At 40.8% G+C, this 25,963-nt stretch overlaps 1 long non-coding RNA gene across 1 annotated transcript in view; it reads right to left on the bottom strand.

Annotated features, from left to right (window-relative positions):
• The window catches only part of LOC136554731 (uncharacterized), a 122,960-nt gene that overhangs the window by 96,743 nt on the left and 254 nt on the right, over positions 1-25,963 (bottom strand). The window lies entirely within an intron of this gene.

Below are 25,963 nucleotides of genomic sequence, written 5' to 3'. Positions count from 1 at the left end.
GGTTTTCTTTTTAACAATGAATAACTTAGCAATGAACAATCACATCAGCAAACAAACTAATTGTAAGTTCCTAGGTTAAAACACCTCCCTTGTCAGTGTGGAGCAAGTCACATTTAAATCCTGCTTTACAGCTGGGACTCCACAATGCTATTGTACTTAATAGCAATATAATAATAGTGCTAAGAGCAGTCTGGTCCTTGCTCTCAAAGACATCTCCTTCCACAAACAGTGAATGCTGTGGTACTCTGTCTTCACTGGGGTGAAGCTTCTTGTACCACGATGTATCAGGAAAATAAAGGAAATGCACTTCCTTAGCAAATGCAGCTGAGTCCTGCTCTGCCCACCCAAACCCAAAGGCACATAAAGACTTCAGTCCCCCCCAGCACGTGCATTCCCTGGGCTTCACAAGGAATGCAGACCATACCACAAATGATTCCGCCCTGCATCCCACAAATGACATCTGAATGATTTCAGCCATAGCAAATGTTCTGGGAAATGCAGAGATGGACAAAAAACATTGAATTGACCTTCTCTACATGTTTTCGGTTAATCGAAAAATGTCTCACTACATTTCTAAAGGGGAAAAAAAATTAATGCCTTTGTGTTTCTTTACTGTATTTAATTTTTTTTAAATTTGTTTTGTTCAGATAGCCAACTAAAGTAATTCAACTATATGAACTTTTCTTAGCAAGTAAAGTTTCAACATAAAAACACAAACAATTATGAAAAGAAATGTCCATTAGGGATTTTTATATTAAACCACTATACACTCTTGGAAAATAAAAGAAGGTAGAGAAGTAGAAATGCAGGATAGCTTGTTTTCCCATGAGTCAAAGGCATCAGCTCTTGTCTTTCCTTGTCATTTTGCTATCAATAAACTGTTGCTAGGAGGTGAATGTTTCCATGGCAATGCATGAACTCTTAGTTTCACTAACAGCACTGTTCTCCACATACACTCTCTTTCATTTTCTGAGATTATTTATGTTTTCATACCTCAGGAACAAATATGGAAATTAAAACAGAACAAGACAGGCAAATCCCGCATCAGGCTAAAACCTAGAAAGGCCTGAGGACTTCAGTGTGATTCCAGGTAAATGTCTCTGAGACAGCATCATGGCTTTTGCCATAGTTTACAGCTGCTTATTTCTACTTCAGGTTTCTGGCATGGAGCAGGGAACGCTATCAGGTTCAGGAAATTTTCTGAAACCTGAAAGGCGGCAGCTTGTACGGAGGAAGCCTCCAGTTCAGCGCCGGCTTTGCTGGATGCGAAGCATTTCGGCAGGCAGAGCCCTCTGTGCGTGCGCTCGGTGGAGGCGGGGGAGCCGAGCCGGGTGGCGATTGCCACCTGTTGGGTCTGCAATGGCAACTGCAGGGCCGGAATGGCACCTGGGGGCCGGAATGGCACCTGGGGGCCGGGACGCGACGGGCGAGGCTGCCGGAGCGCCCTGCCCGGGCCGGCTGTGCCCGCGTCCCGCCGCCCTCGCTGCGGAGGCACCGCGGCTCCTCCGCCCCGCAGCGCTCAGAGCCACCCGCGCCTCAGCCTGGTGGTCAGGAAACGACTTCTTCTCCACAAACTGTTCAAGTAAGCAAACATTAAACTGGTGTTTACAGGTCGGGTGAGAAAATCAAGCGGTGCAGCTACTTTTCCTCTCCTCCTCTCTGGTTTTTGCAGGAGGAAAAACACCTTGGAATGAAATTTGTTGTCTGCATCTGCTGTCTCCCTCCTTAGGCAGAGGAGAAAACAGGGATAAGGCCACAGCTATCACTTCTGTCGCTACGTTTGTGATTTCTTTTACAAGCAAAACAAAGGAGACAGGGAGTTAAATGGCAAAGGGAGAAACAGAAGTGTCCCTTCTCACCTTGCTGCTCCACATCCAAAACATGCTGGGAGCTGCTAGCATCACCTTGAGATGGATCTAAACACTGGCATCACATTCCTACCGCTAAGAAACTCTTGACTGGCTCACCCAGCTGCTCCTTTCAGGAGACTTGCAGCTCATCCCACTGCTCAATCCTTACCATGAGCCTGACTAGACACCTCAGGCTCTACTCAGATATTTCTGAAGCTAGAGGGCAAAGCCAGAAGGAAGAAGAAGGTAGTAGGTTACAGAAAAATCATATACAAACAGGGAAGAATCTTGGGAGAGATTCTGATTCAGCACATAGAAAGTTGTAGATAAGGCAATAAAAGAAATCCTGACCTGTAATTTCTTCTTGTTTATTAGATGGCTTTCTAGGAAAAAAATGTGTGACAGTAAATCCCAACAAGTATAGCCCTTGAGGAGGTGAAGTTTGAGGGCAATGGAGATGATTGGCCATGCTAGAAATAAGACCCAGAAACTCATAAAATTATTTAAAAGAACTTTGTTTTAGAGTGGACCTCATTGACCAAAAATGAGAGGCACATTCATTCTGTTCTTAATTACAGGGAAATACAAGTTCATAGCCCAGTTTATGAGCTCTTTACATTCCACCCCTTCTGCCTCACAAAGATTGCATGGCAACTTGTGCTAGACTCTCAAATATACACAGCATGACTTTTTTTTCTCCTTAGCAATAACACATAAATATCTCTGGCATTAATTCTTTTGCGTTGTTTTTTTGCCAAGTGGTTTTGACAGCTCTCCTTGATCATGGGACAACAATTTTCTTTAAAATACTCAATTTTCTAGACAGCCACCTTAGGCAGACGGTTTTCTACAGCCAACATGAAGAATATTTATGGAACACCATTGTTAAATATTGATCCGTTACTGCTCTTCATCATTTGGGTGGTTCCCTGCTTTCCACAGTCTAAAACCCCACACAGTTAGAATCTCACCAGAGTCACATATTCAGAGGGGTAGTCATGGTCTTCAGAAACAATGAATTTATCTCTCAGCAACCATTGCCTTCCCTTACTTTGATATATCTGCCCTTTCACTGAGCATATTTTCCAGTGCCACATTGAAATTTAGGTGTTTTTCAGTGCTTCCTTCTGAGAGGCCAATGAATCAAAAATAGATCAGCCTCTGACCCATACACCTGTTTGAAGCATTTTTAACCCTAAAAGTATTGTTCCTCACATTCCAAAATTAGTGTAGGGCCTGTGACCTGCAACTAGCAATAGTGATCTTACTGGTTCACATGAAACATTAGCTGATTTCTCATAGCTACTACCTTAACAGTTGTCATAAGGCTGTCCTTGTTAACCAACATTACCTGAAGATGGTGAGCTGTCACAGCTGGGGATCCAGCACTACAAACTTTGTGGCTCACAATGAACCAATTATTGCAAAGAGTTAAGTAATAAGATACACTTTGGCTTAATCATGTTACTCAAAAGCTGGAATGGGGGACTGTCACCAGCTTAAACAACTCATGAAGGCACAAAATAAAAAGCACAACACTGTCATTATTGCCATTAGCTGTGCTAAATTCATTGAGAATGTCAAATGCATCCAGAATATTTTTTTAATGTTGTCATTTATCCATTTTCAAAACACTTTATTTGAATGAAAAGTGGCTCAGCTTGAGACATGGTATAACTTATGCTCATCTTTGACTATATCTAGTGCAGCTGAAGATAAATTATATGCTGGAATATGGTCCCAAACCCACATTGGAATCCTGCACTGGAATTCAGTGGGCTTTGGCATTACAACAAAATGAGATGTCCTGAAGGTAAGAAAAAGCATTGACAGAAGATAACACTTTGAAAAGCCCACGTTAAGTTCCTAAACACCATCTCCATGGGAAACTCAAAGGAAAAACACCAGCATGTCCCTCAGCATTCCTTTCTGACATGTAAATTATTTTCAAGGAGTACCAGCTATCTTCCCACTGCAAGACAATAATAGGAAATCCCCTCTGGATTCTCAGCCCACTTCAGATGCTGCTGTGGGAATGCTGCTGGGAAGATCACTGGCAGGACCCAAGGCTGTCCTCCCAGGCCAGAGGTAAGAAAGAAATATCACAGTAATTGTCCTGTACTGCTCCCATGGCTGCAGCGCTCTTGCGCCCCAGCAAGCTCATTTAAAGCAAACATGATGCAGTCCTTTCCTCTGGCACCCCACAGAGTATAAACACATTTCTGCTTTCCATCATTACTTACAGTTCTCATCCTTCCTGCTTTGAATACAAAGCTAAAACCCTTATTTGAAAACTGGGAGAATGAGTTCACAAAATTAGTTGGGGCTACAAACCCCATCTTCTCCCATCATCTTCCCCAGAGCCCTACCAACATTTCTCCGCCTTCTCTTACAGCAAGACCATCAAGGACTGGAAGATAAAACAGTATGAGGTTTAAAAATTAGTACAGTGTAAATTAATTTACATCAACAAACTTTAAAGTTACCCAAATGCAGTCTTGTAGGTTTTGCACAGTGTCACTATGAGGAAAGTAAAGTTTCTTTCAAAGAAGGTAATTTCATCAGTAATGAATGAAGAAAAATTGAAGGCAACCTCTGAAGTACTTAGTGCACAGGACTGCAGCCTTTAAACCAGGTGAGCATTTGGAAAGGTTCTAAGAGAGAATATTACAATTCCTAGCTCATTCAAACACATTTTTTTATACCTTATAATTTCTAGATTCACTTATCTAATAATACATTCTCTCAATTTTTTATTTTGGGTTTCAGATGAGTTAGTTACAATAGCCTGTAAATATATTTAAATGTATTACAACTAAAAGGGTTTAGCTATGTTTCCAACTTGAGCTCTACTTAAAATAAGTTTTTGCCTATGTATGAATCAAAAGAGTGTGATTCATGAGTGTGTTCCAAGTACTCTTAGTTGGTGATAGAGTTTGATGCAAACTGAGGAATGATTTTGTAAAGAGAAATTGAGTACTACCAAGTAAATCTACACAAAATACATTATATTACATGATTTTCATCATTTACCAGTCTTTCTTTAAAATTTTACTTTCTTCAGTTCTGCTTGTTTATGCAAGATAAAATTAACATTTTCTTAATACCAAGGAACCTGATGTTTTCTGTCAGTTTATCATTTATCTGTTTCAGTTTCTTGATCTAGGACTGTCATTGCATAAAAACTGTCCTTTTATCTGCATTCACCAAGTTTTACGTCTTGCATACACTCAAGACAGCTTGCTTTTCATTTTGTTACTGCTAATAAAGCTAACATCCTCTGACAGTTTTATTCTGAAAACATCTTTATTTCACCCCTGAGAAATGTAAGACAATATTTAATTTGGAGATGTGGCATATCGGGAAATCTGGATTGCAGTTCAAGTTGAACAAGAATTGGCACCTAGAATGATTAGACATCTGCTAAAAAGCCTCAGATTTCAGCCCTAACAGAGCCATGCAGGTTTTCCTCACATTTTGAAAGTCATATTTCCAGGAGAGAAGGGGAGAAAAGTGGGGGCACAATTTCTAAAAGAATCAATCTAACGTTATTTTGGCAGTACTTGAGAGGCAATCATATGCCATCAGGACTTGGTATGGCCCATGGAGAAAAGAAAAAGTTATGGGGGCTTTCTGGTGACACCAAGCCATCAGGACAGCTGGGTCAGTTAGGTGGGGACACTCTTCCAGCTCTGGTGGTGATTGCTTACAAGCAGGAAGCAATGGCTCAGCAGAGGTGATGTAAGTTCTTCCCTAAAGCAACAGGGCAGCAACCAATGGTCATAAGCTGGATACCTCCTTTGCCCATGCCAGGTTCCTGGAAGTCAGACTGGCCGCTGGTGAGGGAGTGGGACAGAGTTTTGGGGATTGAGGAAGCTGGATTCACACTCATGCTTTTATTCAATCCCCCCCACAAGAAACCTGTCTGCCCTAGAAAATGGCTCCATCCCTTCCCTGTCTCTCTTCTAGTCTGTTTTCTCTGTCTATTTTCCTCCCTGTATTCCTGTCAAAGGGCAGGAGCAGCTAAGACTGAGCCCAGGTGTGTTCCCCACTGATTTGCACTGATAAGCACCTTGCTTAAACCTACTCTGCAAACAAATTTACAGTTAGCTAGAGCTTTGGCCTGCGTGAACCAGAATAAAATGAAATATTATTCCTGGCAGAATACCTGGCTCCTTCTAAGAATTTAGAGCAGACACGGACTTTTTACCAGAGATCAGTTCCAGTCTCCTCCTAGTACCATCTGTTATACACAGATCCCTTTCACAGACCTGGTCAAGTTTGGTCAGGCTCCAATCCTGACACTATTTAGCATTTCAATCCCTTTACTGGTCTCAGAAAATGTTCTAAGAAATGGGTTGTTTGGAGCAGAAACCTCCTCCCAGTATTGAGGGAACATACAAACATTTGCTACAAGTGTACTTTGCATATTTAGTTCTGTCTTAGGACTGGGGAAAAATTAAGTATGTTCCCAAGGCTCCTTCCAGCCTTAAAATTCTGTGATGCAAATTTATTTCCCATCTCTCACTCTTTATTTCTTGTTTTGTTTTTTTTTATTCATCTCACTCTTTATAGATCCTAATCAGTCTATTTATCTTTGGCTTTCAATGGCCAACAATGATTGCTAACTTTATGTTGGCACAGTATCCTAAATATAGATCTTTGTGAGGCATTTAGACCAAAAGTTAAGAGAAAGTACTTCATCATCCCAACAGTATTAACATATTTTCTACAGTTAACATATACTTAAGCTAAAGTAAGGTTAGCAATTTTTTTTCATAGACTACAGCACAATGCTGTATGTAATAATATATCATTTCAGCGAGGCTGAAGTTTTGATTCCCTTTGATGTATCACAGGTATCAGCTTGTCTGCAGTTACTTGGGTGGTAATTATGTTCCTCTCAGAACACCTCAATAAAAGAACTCATTGTATGGTGGAAATTCTCCCTTTGAAAGTGATCTTATCTAGATAGTATTCACAAGTCTGGGTCTTTTTTATTGTTTGCTGTTATTACTCTGGAAGGCAGCCTTTGCCTTTTTATCTGATTTGCTGTTGTTTACAAATTGCTTAGTGAGTGTAACCTCTGGGAAAAGAATATTAACGATGAATTGGCAGCCAAGATAGAATTAGCAAGCGTGGCTTCACAGTTTAGTAGTTTGAGCACTCAGATTAAAGTGAGGAGACTCAGGTTCCCACCCTAGTTTACAGACCATTTGTGTGCTCTAGTCAAAGACTGCCTGACATAAGTGATTGTTTAAACAGGATTCCCATGCTATTTTGTCTCCCAAGTGAACAGCCAAAACATGTAGCTAAAGACCAGACCTCTTTTTTGACACTTTTTTTCACAGCTACTCTGAGCAATGCCACTACTATAACAATGACAACAACAAAGGTACAATCTTTGGAGAAGGAAAATACTGATCCTTTTTTCAGAGGGAAATGGAAAGTGATGTCAGGAGAGGCAGAACTTTACATGTGTGTTGTAACCAGGGAGCTCTTGCTTAGCAAGGGGGCCCCTACTTGGAAAGAAACCAATGGTCCCTGCTGTGTCACCTGCAACCTGGGCATCATGCTCTGCAATTACTCACAAAACCAAACTCCTCAATCTAGGCAGGTGGAGGAGCACCTTCAGTGAAATCCCATATGGATTCCTTTATTTTACAGTAAAATGGGAATGCCACAGTGTTGGATAGAGTGCCTCAGATGAGAGAAAAGCTGCTAGCAGCTCACAGGTGACAATTGGATACAAATTGTTTTATTTCATAGTCTCAGGCAGCTGCCTATAGCTGTCTATAGCATTTCTATAACACATATACCTCCATACTGTATTGTCTCTCAGTCATGCACAACAGCCAGCTATAGTGGAGTGCAAGTCTCCTTTTCCCATTTTCAATATTTCACAACCATCAAAAAAAACTCCGCAGGTGTTCTACAGAAATCAAACATAAGATGAACTTCTTTTATTCTTCAATTTATGGTATATTAAACAAACTGTAAATGTTGAATTTAAAACATTCTGCTTGTTACAAACTTCAGGTATCTTGCACCTGCCTAGGATTTAGCGCTTCATTCTCCTTTTAGAATTATTTTGCCAAAATATGGCAAAAAACTATATCCACAGAAAGCCTAACTAGCCCTTGAATAATCTATTAGTGGTCAATACCCACATACAGTTAGTCTGCAGAGAGCTTTTTGATCTCCAGGGGAATTACTTGCACATAAGAAAAACATTGATTCATTTCTTATATTTGTTTAAACACTATCAGATGTATTATAGATATTGTTAGCTCATTGTTTAAAATTTCATAAGGGGTGGGGGCATGCTATGAGCACTCTTTTGTCATGTACCAGTGAGGAGATTGCAGGTGTCATCATGTTCAGTTGAATTGAAATTCAGATTTTGTCCCATGTGGCAATTCCTTCCCCAGGTATCAGAACCAGGTCCATCCTGTTCTCAAAAAAAACTTTGCCTGAAATCTTTGGAAGGACTGAACTGTCAGCAGCAAAAGTCTGCCTGTTGAGTCTTTTTATTTTCCTTCTCATGGTGGGATTCTTGGGGTAGTCCTGTGCAGGGCCAGGAGTTGGACTTTGGTGATTCTTGTGGGTCCCTTCCACCTTCAGATATTCTATTACTCTGTGAAAACTTTTCCTAAGATCAGAAAAGAGTTTGAAAGTTTCTGGGAAACTCAGCATGCATATGAATTCAGTGCCAAAGGAGCACTACCTTCACAAAGGACTATTATTTTATCTTCTTCACTAATATAAGATCATCTTAATGTACAATAGGCAATTGGATACCATTTTAGCAAAATAAGATAAAATATAAGTAGACTGCAACCTTTGCAGTCAAGCCAATTCCAGTATCTTTCTTTCCAGAGGAAATCCCTAGCTCACCTCATTTTCTCATGTCAGTTTTCCAGTCATCTGATTTTCAACTTAACCAGAGCTATGCTGACACAAACCACTTGAAACAGTTACTCATAAATGCTGCAGTGCTACTTACATCTTCTTCTGTCCCCGGTGGTTATCATGTATTATTTCCTACATTATCTGACAGTAACTGCCACAGGCTTGCTAGAAGAGTTGGTTTAAATGCATAAAGAATAAAGCTACATAAAGCTACTGCGTATCTTGGGTGTTTATAGATCTCATCCTGATTTAATTAACCTAAAGCATGTAATTTAAATAGGAGGTGAATGCATGAATACTTCTGTGGCTGAACTGCGAATCAGGAATTCATAAACTAAGGTCACAGTTTGCTTAACATTCACAAAACATGCCCACAGATTCGATTTTTTTTCCTCCAATCCAGGGAGCAATTCAAATAACACTAAAAATTAATCCATCACTGGGTTTTTGCTCATGCAGTAAACAGCACTCTCTTCCTGAGGAGAAACCAAACTAGGTAAGACCAGCAGTTCAAACACAGTTTTCCTTAACCTGTGAGATAGAGCAAAAAGAAAAAGAAAAAGAAAAAGAAAAAGAAAAAGAAAAAGAAAAAGAAAAAGAAAGAGAAAAAAGAAAAAGACAAAAGAGAAAAAGAAAAGAAAAAAGAAAAAAGAAAATGAAATGTTAAGTCTTCTTCTCCAAAAAAAAAAAAAACAAAAAAAAAAAACAGAAAAAGAGTGCTTGCTTTTCTGTATTTGCACACTGTTTTCTTTGACAAAAATATTTTTACAACCTCAAGTCTCTCTGGCTTTTCATGCTTTTTCCCAGGAGTTCTCATAATGCAACAGCAGATGAGGACATGCTGAGCAAATTCACTCAGCTTTGACATGGTAAAGGACAATGGTGAGCAAAGAGTAGCTGCATCTTCAGCAAACTGACAGAACACCTTCCCTTACTGCAGAAATTATGAATAGGAGAATGTATTTTCTTTGAAGAAACTATTCACACAGATAGTTTTAGATGTATGTGTAGTGTATGCTGAGGCAAACTAGATAATGGCTGTGCTTGCTTGCATGCCAGCAGTCAGGAAACTCAGATTAATCAGGAAACAAATTAGAGATCAGCAAGTCACTGTTAAGAGTGCATATGTAGTGGATGGCAAACAGTGGCCAAAAAGAGCAGACTATCATACAAGAAGGAATATGAATCATTGTAGAAAATATCTGCATACCTTATATTATAGTGCCATATCTTTGGAAATAATTGAACTCTATCCTTAACTGCACTGCCTACTTATAGTCATGATGCATGGGTAGAGGAAGAGATGCTGACATTTGAAAATATTACATTAAGTACAGATGGGTGTTAATGTCTTTCAGGCAAGACAGGGCTAAATGCAAAATGCCTTCAATTCAATTTTGTTGTTATTTACAGCTGACAGTGGATTTCTGATGAATGTGTAAGGATAGAGATAGGTGTAGGTGGTTCTCAGACAGTAGAAAATAGCATTAACATACCATACTTGTCTATGAAAAAACCCAAGGTTACAAATAGATGCCAGGGAAAGCTCACTGACAGTTCCTCATGCATTATTATAGCTCATTATTATGGTATTCATAACAAAATCTCTTTCATGGAGAGGAGGGGAAGGGGAGGGGAAGGGAAGGGAAGGGAAGGGAAGGGAAGGGAAGGGAAGGGAAGGGAAGGGAAGGGAAGGGAAGGGAAGGGAAGGGAAGGGAAGGGAAGGGAAGGGAAGGGAAGGGAAGGGAAGGGAAGGGAAGGGAAGGGAAGGGCTAAATAATGTCTTAGCAAATGCAAGGATATCCTCTGTCTTGGGAAGATCCTAAGTGAAAACTTATGGAAACCAGAAGAAAATCTACTACATGCTGGTCCTGCTACTATTGTGTTACAGACAGCACCTGCTACTGATGACTAACAAAGTCAGAATTTAGGCTGACATCTTTATTTTCTTACTCAGTATGTGGTTCTGTGAATCATAAATAGTATTCTGGCTTTTCCAAGTAAACACAGCCCTGCAGTGGTCTGACTTCTGCAGAAACGTGTCACTAGGTTGTATCTTAACTTCAGCATCTGCTTAACCCCGAGTTCAGTGAAACTGCTGCTGTGATTCACTTTAAATAAACCCTAATGACAGGATTCCTCTACTGTTTAAGGACACCACGTGGCAGCAATGACACAAGATTCTGAGGACTCGACAGGAGACCAGATGAACAAATTAAAGGATATCTTTAATGGCAATGGATGTCCTTGTTCAAGGAACTGGACTCCATCCTGTTTGAATTTGGCACTGAGAAAGCCCATATCAAGTCTGATCCCTCTAATTCAAATTCACTGGTCCACATTTTGCAAAGCTTTTTTTTTTTTTTTCTTGTTTTGGGTTTTTTTAGCTGTTAATGCACAATTAAATATTCTGCTGGTTTGGGACACAGAGAAGGTACTACTGTCTAAAAGCCAGTGGATAAGATATGCCCTGGGACTTGCACTGGAGAAGGTCAGAACTTGAATATTTATTTCATTTTGCTGATTAAAGTCATTCCAACCCTTTGAATATAATGGGAGAAACAACAGCAAGTCCCAGCACTGTGGTGCTGAGTTAGAAGATCGTTCCATGTGGAGAAGAGCACAGTGAATCTCATGGCAGGGAAGGATAGAAAGAGACAAAAGGTCTTGGTATCTGGACTGGAGATTCTGGGATTACTAAAACATTTCACAGAGCACCATGACTGTGCTGAAAACTAATTTTGATTCAACTTTTAATTTTAAAATTTCCATTAGAGCAGATGAGACTAAGAAAAATAAATCATAGATGAAAAAAAATAGCAATTTGAAAGTAAAACTTTGCTCCACATGAAATTATTTTTTCTGGATATTCTTTCTTGGCAAATTTTAAAATGTCAGGTTATGTATATAGCTGAAATTAAAGTAATTTTTTTAAACTGTAAGCTTCTCTGAGAGAATGAATTTCTACTCTGTGTGTCTCAGAGATTCTGTGTGGGCTTGAGAAATTTAGGCTGGAACAAGGAATTTTTGAAGGAGACAGGAAAAGATACATGTAAAAGTAAATCATTGAAATTTTCAGTATTAAGCAATTTTAAAGTGAATTGCTCCTTAGCTGCTGGACTTCTAAACTACATCCAAACCTTGCTTCAACATAAGGACAAGGTATTCCAAATTAAAGTAGTGTTATGGCCAGACTGAGAAGGCAGAGAAGGAAGCCTGTACTATCCATTTGTGGAGTCGTTTGAGACATAAATTAGTTATATCAGGTTGGGTCACTTATTTTTTTGTGCCCCCAAGGTTTCAATTTGGAATATAGACTTCTGACTGCATTTACAGTGTCCTTCTAGAGAGACATTTATCAGGAAGAAAAGGGAGTTGGTCTTTTCTTCCATCTGGAGGACCATACAAAGGAAGACACATGCTGTATACATATGTCTCTCCACAGGTAGGCTGTTTTCTCTTTTCCCCTCCTTTCTTTCCCCTTTCTTCTACTCTTAATGCTAGAAATAAGTCACAAAGTTTGTGGTCTTTGTAGGAGGTGGGATTTAAGGCTGAAATAAAGATCCATCTTTTTATTAAAGATCACTTAACATGAACTTTGATAATACCCATATCTGTACATCCTTAAACACCATTCAGGGTTTACAAATGAGCCTCTTTTGAAAAAAAGGGGAAAAGCTTCCAGCCTTCAGGGCACAAATCTGTTTCCCAAGATGACTGGAAACATCTGGTAATCATCTCTCATTGCCTCTGACATGCAAATATTTATTAGATGGAAAGAGCAAACACTTTAAATAGAAGATATTGGGTATTTTTAAAAGCACATTGGGACAAGATTAGCCCTTCACTCCTTTAAAATGAAAGTCTCTGCTGTTGCATAAAGCTACTCTACTCATATTTTTCTATACTACCAAAGACAAGTTCAAATCAATAGTTAAAAATAGAAAAATATTTATGGTGAGAAGACACATCATCCACTAATACCTGACAACAGATATGGTGATTGATACACCTTGGTTTATTTGCTAGTGTTGCTTACAGAACACCACAAAAAAGGAGTCAGGAATATTTACAAGTAACAAGTAACATTTATAACAAGTGAGGAGTCAGCCCTGGCACCTCTGAAGTCTCCCTGTCCCCCTGCCAGAACAGGGACTTTTGTGCTTTTGTGGACACTCAGTGCAGTGAGGGCATGGTTTGGGATCTGAATTCATGCTGACAGATCCACGAGCAAGGAGCTGTCTGACAAGGCAGCAGACAGGGAATGTGCCCAGCCCCTGTTCAGGATTCCTTACCGTTCTGCATGCACAGTAGTCTGAAAGCAACCTACAAATCAATTTACACCCAATTGAGAAAAAAGATGTTCCTTATTGTTACAATACCATAAAAGGAAACAAATAGATACAGACAAACTGATAGATAAACTCCATGGCTTTAGTCAACAAAAATTTCTATTTATCCCAAAATTTCTATTTATCATTACGTGTTCTCATGGGCAAGTTATTTCCCGGAAATTTATGAATTTGAAGACTAGATTCATTTTACTTGGACACTCAACAGAGGCACCTGTGTTAGAGATTTTTGAGGTCCAGCATGGACACAGGAAACAGAAAGACAGAGGCTTCCTCAGGAGAGAGCAATGCCTCTTGCACATGATTCAATGCACTTTCCACTCTGCCACTACTTCTTCTCCTCACTGTAGCTCTACAGTACATCCTACAGAACTGGAACTGTTTCTTCAGTTCCTGGCAGAAAGGGAATTTCAATATGTATGGGCTGGAATAATAGCAGGTGCCATAAGAAAAGTAGTAACTGGAAGTTGCTGCACTCATGAACAAAGAAAAGTTTTCCTAGAAGAACCTGGAAGGAAGGAAATAAACTGACCAGCTTGCTGAGTTATTTATTAGAGACAGATTCTCATCTGCAAATGCATCTTCTGTATTACAGCTGAAGCATCCTATGCATTGTCTTACATTTTGTTTTGTGCTTGTGCCCTAACCCCATTCAGCATTGATGGTCCAATGCTCTCCTGGGCACTTGGGCACTTGCATTTAGGGAGCCTCATCCAAAGGGCTTCCTGACTGAGCAAGTGTGCTATTGGAAAGCTATTGTGCTATTCACACACAATGAATTGTGGGGTGCTCTGAAACCAGTTTTACAATACCTGAATATGAAAAACATGTATTCATTCAAAGAGGGCAGTCTGACTTCAGCGTTTCTGCTGCACAAATGATTCATTCCAGGACTAATGAAATGTCAAGGTTTTGGCAACCCATACTCCCACAGTCTGCCATATCCAGGCACAACCTTACAAGGACAATCTGAACTCTGAATTCATGTTCTAATTACTCTGCATACTCAACACTCAGCCTTAGGAGTTGTGAGAGGATTGCAGAGGTCATCATGGTCTGGCAGGTGAAACACAATAGCATTGTGGATTGTGGTTCCTGCCTCCTAGACTTTCTGCTTGCTTTTACAAAGACTTCATAGGTCCTTACAAGATGTGGGACTGAGAATTGTTAAGATTTTTATATAAATGAAGTCTTGAACAACGATTTGTCACTCTCCCTTCAATTGTAAGCAATTTCAGTGAGCTGCAAAATCTCACACCTCCTAATGTTATATTTGGCCAGTACTGCTGCACAAGTTCAAGTGGTCTTCTAACCAAGAAGAGAACACTTCTACCCAGGAGTAACTTGATGAAAGATACACTGCAAAAATCATGCATTTAGTGGATAATAATAATTTTGTATGCTTCCACTGTACATGTCATCTGAGGATTGCAGAACACTTCTCAAATGTTAATTGAACTTCGTAATACCCTTCTGAGACACATAAAAGATGTAATGAAGGCTTCAGCTCCTCAGTAAACTGTACTAGCTTCCAAGAGAGAATCAAGAAATTATCTGACAGTATATAAACACTTCAGCAGGAAGTGAGAAATGTCAGCATATTGCTTTGAAATAAAGCAAAGGGAATTCAGTAGCAGTTTATTCCAGAAGGCTAAAACTTCCTTTTGCTTCAGATTCACTGAAACATTAATGAAAATACAAGTCAGGAATTTACTATTCTTTCCTATTATCACAGCTGACTATTTAATAATACTAGTAATACTAGTGCCCCAAGCTCTTTTTGAAGTACCTACAGTAAATTCTGCCAAAAAGCAGCATCCATTGCTTCTCTTCTCCACTTCCTGAATCATTTGCTATCCCTGTATGGCAGTTATACCATCAACTGTGGCTATTGTACAGCCTCCCACTATGGGTCATGATATGAATGCAGCATGAAGTGGTGTGGCCCCAGGCAAGCCAATTCTGTGAGGCCAAGACTCTGGAAACATAGAATCATAGAATCACAAATGGTTAGGATTGGAAGGCACCTTAAAGATCATCTAGTTCCAACCCCCTCACCATGGGCAGGGACTCCTTTCACTAGGCTAGTTTACTCAAAGTTCCCTCCAGCCTGGCCTTAAACACAGTGATGAGGCATCCACAACTTCTCTGGACAATGTTCAACCTGTTCCAATGCCTTTACCCTATGGTAAAGAATTTCTTCCTACTATCTAGCCTAAACCAACTCTCCTTCAGCTAAAGGCCATTGTTCCTTGTCGTATCACAACATGCTCTTGTGCAAAGTCCCTTTCCATTTCTCCTATAGGTCCCCTTTAGGTATTGCTTTAGGTATACTGGAAGGTATTGCTATGAGGTCTCATCAGAGCCTTTTTTTCTCTAGGTTGAACAATCTCAATTCTCTCAACCTTTCTTTATAGGAGAGCTACTCCAGACCTCTGATCATCTTCATGGTTCTCCTCCGAACTCATTCCAACAGGTCAAGGCCTTTCTTGTGCTGGGTGCCCCAGAGCTGGATGCAGCACTCCAGGTGGGCAATCTCCCACAACAGCAGAGTAGAGGGGGAGAATCACCTCCCTCGCCCTGCTGGCCACGCTGCTTTAGAAGCAGTGCAGGATGTGGTTGGCATTCTGGGCTGCAATTGTATATAGCTTTTTGTTCACAAACTTCCCCAAGTCCTTGTGCCCGGTCTTGATCCTTTCTACACCCAGTCTGTACTTTGCTTGGGATTGCCCCGACCCAGGTGCAGGACCTTACACTTCACCTTGTTGAACTTCATGAAGATGACACAGACTCACCTCTCAAACATGCCAAGATCCCTCCAGATGCCATCCCTTGTCTCCAGCATGATGAAAGTGCCACCTAGTTCCATGTCACTGGCAAACTTGCCACGAGTGCATTTGATCCCACTATCCATGGTACTGACAAAGACATTAAAAAGTGCTGGTTCCAATACCAACCCCTGAGGAGTGCCACGTGTCACTGCTTTCCACTTGGACATTGAGATGTGGACTGCAACTCGCTGGCTGTGACCATCCAGCCAATTTCTTACCCACCAAATAGCTGATCTATCAAGTCCATGTCTCTCCAGTTTAGAGACAAGGATATCATGGGACAGCATCAAATGCTTTGCACAAGTCCAGGTGGATAATGTCGGTTAGGCCTTTGTTATCTACGCCTGCTGTAACTCCACAGTAGAAGGCCACCAAATTTTTCAGGCATGATTTGCCTTTAGAGAAGCCATGTTGGCTGTTAGAAATTACTTTCTTATTTTTCATGTGACCTCCTTTGCCATGACTCATTTCCCTGGCCCTCTACCACTCTACACATTTACTTAAAGCAATAGGAAGGTCTTTCCCACCTCCTAGAACTTGCATTCTAAGTAAATCAAGAGAGCAGACAGAATCTGTCCCCCTAGGTAACAATAACCAAGTCTTTCCTCAAGTTCCTGTTGCCCTGTGAAGCTCCATTGATTTCATCAGAATTACACCTTACTCTAGTAATATCAAAGTAAAATTAGTCCCATTGTTTTCTTTATGGTTAAATGATTCATGGTACAAAAAGATAATGCATCCAGAAACGAGAATTTTGAATGTGATCCTAAGCATGGCATATCCAAACCAGAAAAGAATAAGGCTACCATGGATACTACTACTCTATCATTTCAAGCACTTCAAATACATAAAACATTAAAAGATAATTATGCTACTACAATATCCATGTTTACAGTCATCCATCACACAACTTTCCACTGCATGCCCCATATGTGCTCCCATTTACCTCAGGCAAAAATGCACATGCTTCTTCACTCTGTTTATTCTTGCAGGCAAAGACAACAAAGTCACACATCAGAGGTTACAAGAGATCTTAACCTAATAGACTACAGATGTTTCATAGAAGGGAGAAATCAAAGAGAGAAAAGATATTCTGAACTAGAAATCATTTTGAAATCAGAAATTTCAATAAACAATAATTTCCACAATCTAATGGGGTAGGAGTGCAAGGACTATTTTTTTCCATCACTTCAAATGTCATTGTACCCCAACAGGACACTTTTCTATTGCCAGCGGCTCTTAGCATTCAGAATTTTAGTGACAAATTAAAGGTCATTTTCCTATATGTCATATCCTACTGCAAATTAGTTTTTGCAATCACTAATTGATGAGAAACTGGAAGTGCTTATTATACAGATAAGTGTGAAATCTTCAAGTTGATTTCTTTCTCCTATTGTGGTTATTTGGAAATGAATCATCTCCTATGCTCTCTTTTTAGTAACTGCAGACTACTTGCAACTAAAAAGAAAATAGAAAAGGAAGGAAGAGAGAACATAAATCAGAAAAATCAGAAATAAAAGTTTATTTCAAATTTTAGATTTTATGTTACTTTAAAATACATAGATAAATATGGGTCATGCTTGTGACCTTTCATCCTGTCATAAGTAGTACTATTATCCCTCCTATGCAAATGTGAAAACTATGACTCAGACATCTAATTTGTATAGCTTGCTGATTCTGTTATGCATTTGATGAAGAGCCTTAATAACGCACTGAGCAGAGTCTCTGCATGCTTGCACATATTCACAATACAAATACTGCATTCAGAATACAATAGCACATCACCCTGTTCCAGTGAAATCCTATGCCATGTGACACCAAGATTATTATCTGCTCATATGTTGTCTCTTGTACTTGCTGCAAAGAAATAAGCTGGGCAGATATACTTTTCCAAGAAAAATTAACCACGAAAACTCTTTGCCCTCCTTCAATGTCTCCCCTCACCAGGTTCATTGTTCAAAATGGATTAGAGTGTGAGAACAAGGCTACAATAGTTAATCCTTTTCTTGGCTCATGAACTGGCAAGCCACATGTGAAAAAAGCATTATACCAAGAGAATTCTGCTTTCTGAGTGTCATGGTTTAACCCCAGCTGGCAACTAAGTACCACAGAGCCACTCACTTACTCCCTGCCCCTGTTGGAATGGAGAGATAACTGGAAAAAGTACAAGTTTTTGGGTCAAGATAAGAAAAGTTTAATAATTGAAACAAACTGAAAAATAGCAAGAAGGAGAAGGAGAAGGAGAAGGAGAAGGAGAAGGAGAAGGAGAAGGAGAAGGAGAAAGGGAGAAAGAGGAACACAACACAGGAAAATGAAGTGATGAACAATACAAGTGCTCACCACTCACTCATCAATGCTCAGCCCATCTCCAAGCAGTAATTATCCCCTCCCAACCAATTCCTCTCAGTTCATATACAGGAAATTATGTTTTATTTTATGGAATGTCCATTTAGACCATTTGGACTGTGATCCCTCCCTGCTTCTTGTGCATCCCCTCACTGTCAGAGCATGAGACACTGAGAAGTCTCTGATTTAGGGTAAGCACTACTTAGCAACAAACAAACAAAATGTCAGTGTACTATCAACAGTATCCTTGTACTAAATCCAAAACACAAGACTGTGCCAGCTACTAAGAAGAAAATGAATTCTATCCCAGCTAAAAACAGGACACTTTGGAAAAAATAAGTGGAGAAGTATAAGTGTCTTTCTTTTGTGTTTTATATAGATGCAATACTTGTAAGACTCAAACATTTGTCAAACGTATGACAAGGACAAATGCAAGTAAACAACCTGAGAAAGAGTAGTGCCATGCTTTCTGTCATAAATCTAAACTGAGATTACACCAGCACTCTGCTTAAAACACTCTATTTAGACAGTGTCATTATCTCACGACAGTCATCTAGAGAGCACTGTGTGGGTTTGAACTCAGTTCAAACCCCAAGGTTTCTTTAAAGCAGGCATTTGCAAGTGTTAAAGTGAATTTAAGCAAGAAAATCAGAATTTATCCTTTGGGCATAAGTTACCCAGTACCTTACCCAGTACCTGAGGAAGATGCCTCCCTCAATTTGAAATCACAGACACAACTTCCACTGCTGAGTGTCCATCTCCATGTCACTTCATCCATCAGGGCTGCTGCTGCTCCTATGCCTTCTCTCTCATATGCCCTAATATGCACCCCAAGAACAAGACACCCTGCAAAGACAATGGAACGCCTGAGCTCTCATCTCTCATGGGATGAAAAGGACCTAAGCACAATTTTTAGCAGAGTGCTTAAACAGCAGATTAATAAAGCCTCTTATTTGGCCTTATCATAATGCAGAGCACTAGGGCTCAGGAGCTCAGTCCCTGGGCAGGGACCGGGTGCCCGAAGCTCGCTCGCTCATGCCAAGACCGCAGGGCTACCATCTAGCAAGCATGGTGATTATCAGCTCTATAGTGATTGCAAGCTCTCAGGATTTCAGCTCTGCTTGCTAGGTAGTGGTGCCCTGGGCTTGAGGCTGCAGCAGACGGAGAGAGAGGAGAAGGAGAAGGCGCAGGCTGTTCCACGAAGATGGCTTTATTTGGGGAGGTCCGTGAAGGGTCTCTGCTCTTCTTCTTTCTCCCCTAATGGGGTACAGTATGCTTCTTTTATAGGGTTGGAAAGGATCCAAGCTTGACCAATGGTAAGGGGTTAACATGACATTGCCTTATAGGGTTACAGAGGTAGGTTAAGGGGTGGAGGACAAGAAAACAGGAATTTTCTTTTGCTGTTTCAGCATTCCTATTGTTCATATCCTCCATGGTGCTTTTCCTAAATCTATGGGGTTTACTACAGCAGATGATAGTTCAGGGGAGACTGGGAGAAAAAAAAGGATGAAAGATCTCTTTTTTTGGAAGCTGCTCCATTTAGTTATGGATAATTAACCATTTATTTAGCCAGAGCAAAGGGACAATGATAATTCCCAGTTCAGCAATTAAGAAGCTTTGCTTCCTGAGGTGAACTTAACACCAATGCCTATTCCAGGGAACACTATAAATACAAAACATTTAGCATCTAGTGACACATGGCAGCCAAATAAAAGTATGGAACTTTACATTTTGGAAAGAAGTGATTCTGTGACCAAATATCTAAACCTTTTGGTCAAACTGGCCTTTTGTGGCTAAAATGATGACTTGAGCTTGGAGAAGTCGTGTTACATCTCAAGATGATTGTTCGTACTATTCAATAACACAAAATGAGGTTCACCCTCTGTCTCTATTTGCAAGGATTTTTCACCAGGACTGCACCTGGTGCTATCAGAAGCCAGATTGACATTAGACTCTTTATGGAATTCCAGTTTTCCAGTGTTTCTGTTCCTTTCATGTTGTTTGTCTTTGCTTAGCCTCTAGCCCTTCTTATGTCTTACATCTGTTATGTGCAAGGTTTAAAGTGTAGTGCTGTCTTACAAAAACAGGCAGCCTTCCCTTCTGAAAGAAGCAAGGCATGCTGCACACAGCAAGAATGCACACAAAGGCTTCAAGAGCATTTTGAGTATCAATTGTCAGAGCAGAGAAATCAAGCAAGAAGCAACAATTATGAGCTGGAAGACAGAGGACCTTATTTTACACTAATTGATACTTACTGGGAAGACAAAAGAGAGATTAATTCACTTTGCAGTATCACTTACTGTGGAAAGGTTTGAAAAAACAAAGTCCATGGCATGCCTGTAGGTAATTGCTCTCACTTGGGTGTGTTCCCAGTGCCTTTGCAAGCATTGTTTGTGAGGACGCTGCTTTCATGATTTATATGAGCCTCTAAAATTATCTCCCTACAAATTACTGCAGATATGGTGGTAAAGTGGGTTTCCTCTGCATGTGGAAGAACAGAGAGATAAAGGCTGGGAGGAGGTGTGCTGAATTTTTATTTTGGCTCATATCAGTGTGCCTCATCTCTGGCTTATGCTTTTGTGAGGGGGAAAAGAGGATATTTGAAGGGGACATAATTTTTAACATTTGTATGCAAGAATAATTAGAAGTAAAACTATCAATTTGTTCAAAACTCCCCATTATTTCACATTAGGAGTATTCATATGGGAACATGAATGATGGCAATTATGTCAGCAGGGTTACACTGGACAGATTTCCCTATGATAGATCAAATGTATGTTTAATCACTTCTTGTTAAGGATGCAAAGGAAATAATAAACAAGGAAAGATTTAAAATGGAAAAGGACATGAATTTGAAGGACAGAATAAATAATGCAGTCCTAAAAACAGATCTATATAGGATGCCCACAAAAAAGTTTTGGAAATGTCAGCAGGTAGAGGCAATGAAATGTTAAATTTGATAAACATGTCAGGAAACAAAATCCTGCAGTTAGGTTTATGGAAAAAATCATAAGCTCACACTTCACACAGGAGGAAATTGAGACTATTTCCTCATTAGAAAATAAGTAGAGCTTGTCAGATTTTAAATTCTGTAACTTTTAATCATTTCTAAAATTAACCAAAACACAGATTGGAAAATTCTCAAAATCATAATCCCTCATTTTCCCTCTCCTTTTGGTTTTTAAAATATTTTATATCTCAAAATAAAATCACATGGATAAATCAAAAAGCCAGATATCACGCTGCCCACTCTCTAGAGATTTTGCTAGTGTCTTCCCCTTCCAAGAATCAAAGTCAGCTCTTTATTCTGCCACGTTGTATCATTTAATTTCATTAATCATATAATGGGTGGCAATTGCTTAGTGTCACATAATGCTCTACTTTTTAGTGCTACCAAAGTGGCATTACACTGTAGTTTAGAAGTTATATTTGTCACAGGGCAATTTATGATGGCTCAGAGTTTTCCACTTATTTTTGAATGCCTTGTGGAACCTGTGAGGCCCATAACAAATATTTTATTAGTGCATTCTGAGGATTTCCTAGAAGTATATAACTGTATTTAAATTATCTATTTGAATCTCTTCCCTTCAGCAAAAGCCAATTTCATGGGCACATAAATATTTTTCCCTACATTACCATCTGTGAGTGGGCAGAGTAGTCAGTCTCTGTGGACAGTATTTCTCCAACAGGTGCATCCTTTGTGTATGCCTAATGCTGCCTTTCTGGCATATTAGAGAAATCAGTATTTAGCAGTGAGATTGCCAGAGATGACTCTTAAGTTATGTGATCTGTATATCTGCACACATGCAGGGAGAGACAGAGACAGCAGCAGGTGGGGGAACCTAAATAATTCTCTGCTATGGCTATTCCTCTGGAGCCACCAGAGGAACCACCATCCCAAAAAGGACCCATCTCCTCACACAGGAAGGAGCCCCAGGACACAAGGGCAGGTGGGGGGACACTGACAATGCCATCAGAGAAATGAGATCTCTCCTAAGACTGTCCCCAGGCTGTCACAGGGGAGCCTCAGCCCCATGGGCCAAGCACTATAACCAATACCACAGGGGAGCAGTTGCCTGGAGCACCTCCCAGTCTGTAGGGTGTCACTGCTAGGGATATGGGACACAATATGGGATGCAGGAAAAGAGTATCTTGGGATTGCACAAAAATGTGTCATGGGATGCTGAAGGGAGGAGGAGACACAGGCAGGAAAAGGGAGGGATACAGGCCAGCTACTGGCTACACTGAGTCTGAGGATGGTTCCTAGGGGGCCTTAGTGTGTCCCTCCATGTGTGTGTTGGGTATCTGAACGTGAGTCCATATCCACAGCCTGAGTGGGGCTGCAGCCTCAGGACTCCTATGTCCATGTGCAAACAGCTGGGATGCAGGAAGCAGCTACTGGGCAGACTGTCTGATCCAGGTGCTCACTGAGGAGAGACATATGGTGTACATGTACACATATATATTCCCACTAGAACATTTTCACCCTGAACAGCCAGAAGGGAGCAGGGTGAGGCTGTTGGTGCACTTTGTGTTTCTGTTAGTGCTGCTTGTGTCTGGGCTGGTCTGTGGAGCCAGCTCTGTATATGTTTATGTGTGGGTTCTATTAAGGTGTTTGCAGGCGTGACTGTTGGGAATACAAGCCCAGTCTGTCCATTAGTTGGACCTAAGGGCGCAGAGCTGCAGCAATCTCCCCTCTGTTGAGCTACTGGATTTGGAAAGCCTAACCAATGACCAAGAATTGAGCTTGCAGAGTCAAAATACCTAAGAACTAGAAAATGTAAGATTATACGAACTGAGCTCTTCCCCTTACTATTGTATTAAATTATATCACACACTAACTTCCTCTGGACCCTTATGTCATTAACTACAGTGGTAGTATTTTGGAACGCCTTTCATTCTTCTCGTTCAATATGTAGCTCCAACTCAGCAAAAGTAAAACTATTAGTTTGTCAAGGATAGTTGAGAATATAGCTATCAAGGACAGCTAATACAGTCCTTAACAAACTGTCATGAATCTGTTTTGTAGCCTTGCCAGATAAGGAAATTGAAGACTATATCACAGAATCACAGAATGGTCAAGGTTGGGAGAGACCTTAAAGATCATCTAGTCCAACCATCAATGTGGTCCAACTGACACCCTTCAGACTTGTTATACAAGAACAAAAGCTATCACTTATAGCTACATTTATTAAACTTTGAAGAGACATTTTATTTTCTACAAGGGCAGAAGAACTCAGATATGATGAAACTTAAAGTACTTATTTTCAGCTAATGGATATAGTATTTGCCACTCTGCAGATTGCCCTTATCTGCAGAGTCACTGTCAAAATCTAGACACAGGTGATCTGTGAATACAGAAATAACGCAAATGACTGAGACTGCTTCTTTTCTATGAAGAAGGAAAAATCTGAACTACTACCATCAAGAAGGAATTACTGGTCTTCAACTTCACAAACACCCTTTCACCAGAATCTTGGCTACACAGTCCTATATTATCTGAAATTATTTGAAGAAAGGGTCTCACACATTATTACATGCAAAATGATCTTTACCATCTGAAAGCATTATTCTAAACATTTATTTCACATTGCCTATGTCCTTGGGAAATAACACTCGTAATAACTTTGCAAAGAGGCGCACTTAACTATCACTCCCCTACCTTGAAATTTTGCTTAATGAGGCCTGTCTTAAACAGGCTCAACTCCCAGGGCTTTTTGCCAGCCCTCTCTGCATCCTACGATTTCATCTGCACCAGCCAAAAGGTTGATTTATTTGGGCATAATATTTTTTTTTGTGTGTAATCACTTTTCTGTGAGCAGTCATAAAGACTTGTATATAGCACTCAATTTACCTGGGCATCTGTTTTTAAGGGTTTTTTTAAAAGACGTTTTTATGTCATTTTTAATGCATAGCCTTCTGATAGTGAGGATGATACAAATCTGGCTATGACACAAGATATGGAGTGGATCTCCTGGCAGCCTTGATTTTTGCTCCCCATCTTCCCCATCCCTTCCACAGCCAGGCACAGTTGTGTTCAAAGGGCTAAATAGTAATTTTGTACTTGTGGCTTACCTTAAACTCTTCTGATGGCTTTAGTGTAACAAAGGGGCAAGCACAGAGAGAGGCTCCCACACTCTGTGCACATACACAGAGATGAAAGCCTCTGAGAAAATCCCAGTTTTAAAGCCTTGTTCCTCCTGCTCTGTGTACATGCTATACTTCAACAGGGGATAAAGAGGCAGTGTCTTTGACCACGTAAAATCTGAGTTCTTGCTTTCATTTCCACTTGTCCACAGCTTTTTCCAGAGACAAAAATAACTCCTATTCTAAAACTCATCCTACACGCAAGGCTAAATGGCCTCTCTCCTACCCAATGAACAATGCTGAAAATACTCTCTCTGGCCATGAAGCAATACATGCTATCTACTGAAAGTGCCCATTAATAGCTTACTTTTTCTTCTCCTTCCATTTCCCTTTAGAATGAAAAAAGGAATACAAATTCTCCATATCTGTATCCCTCTCAAAGTCCAGTGACACCTCCTTTCCCACTGCCTCTTCTTCCTCCCCACAAATTATCAGATATACGTTGAAAGAGTGCGTGGTCAATTCCGCCACTGTTACCTGCCCTGAGCAGCACTGCACATGGGTAACCCTAATACGGAAATGCCAGGGATTCTGCATCTTTCTCTTAGGTTGCTACTTGCCTCTTCTCCACTTTTGTCATTACCACTCTTGAAATAGCGGGAGGTGCTCTGCACAGGGTGAGCAGAATAAGTGCGCATCCATGATGAGGCAGGGGGAGCAATCACTGCTGCTCTGTCACCTTCCTGTTCACCAGGAGATATTTTTTTCTGCCTTACCAGGGATCTCTTCTGATTTCATTAGTGAGACAGTAAATGAGCTAAGCCCTAATAATCAGCCATCAGGCAGTCCTGCACCTCTGTACTCATTTGGAACAAGTGATCAGGGAAAGGTGCCGGTGAAAACAAACGGTGTGCAAATTAAGCCCCCAGTAACAATGAGCGTACGGCTCGAGAACGGTTTTGATGTCGTTCTTATCTGTGTTATCACATTTGATAACAATCACACCAACACTAGGGGAGAACATTCTTGGAGGTCTGAACAGAAGGTTCTCTGAAAATCCTAAGGATCCTTGAGATTCGAGTAATTTCTAAAGGATAATTCTGTTCACAACCACCCCTTCCGAAGTGTTGCCGTAAAGTTCGTCACCTTTTAACAAGGTTCTGTTATCTCTATAATCACTGAGGACATCGTTTTGCCAAAACCCCTGTCTCACTACGATAATCAGTCGCGCATTGATCTCCAATGTCTGCACCGGCCTTTATCTCGCCAAGTCAGTTTCCCTCGGTTCTCTCTTTCCGGTGTTTGCCACCGATGCCTGTGGCGCTGGGCAAAGGAACATTTTAAGCGCTTTGCCTTCAAGTGCCACCCGCAGGGAAGGCGAACACCTCCGGCGCGCCGCCCGCTGCCCCCCGCAGGTGCGCCCCGCTGGCCGCTGGGGGCGGCCGCCACCGCGTCCCGCCGGCCGGGGAGGAGCAGCAGCGGGCGGAGGGCGCGGGGAGGCGGCTCCCGCCGCTCCTGCGGACACGGCCCCTCCTCCCGGCCCGCCCCGCCCGCCGCACACATGTGCCCGCAGCCAGCGGCGGGG

This window comes from Molothrus aeneus, chromosome 3 (assembly GCF_037042795.1).
Source record: "Molothrus aeneus isolate 106 chromosome 3, BPBGC_Maene_1.0, whole genome shotgun sequence".
NCBI lineage: Eukaryota > Metazoa > Chordata > Aves > Passeriformes > Icteridae > Molothrus > Molothrus aeneus.
Note: the sequence above shows the minus strand (reverse complement) of the source record. Positions and strands in the feature narration are given on the sequence as shown.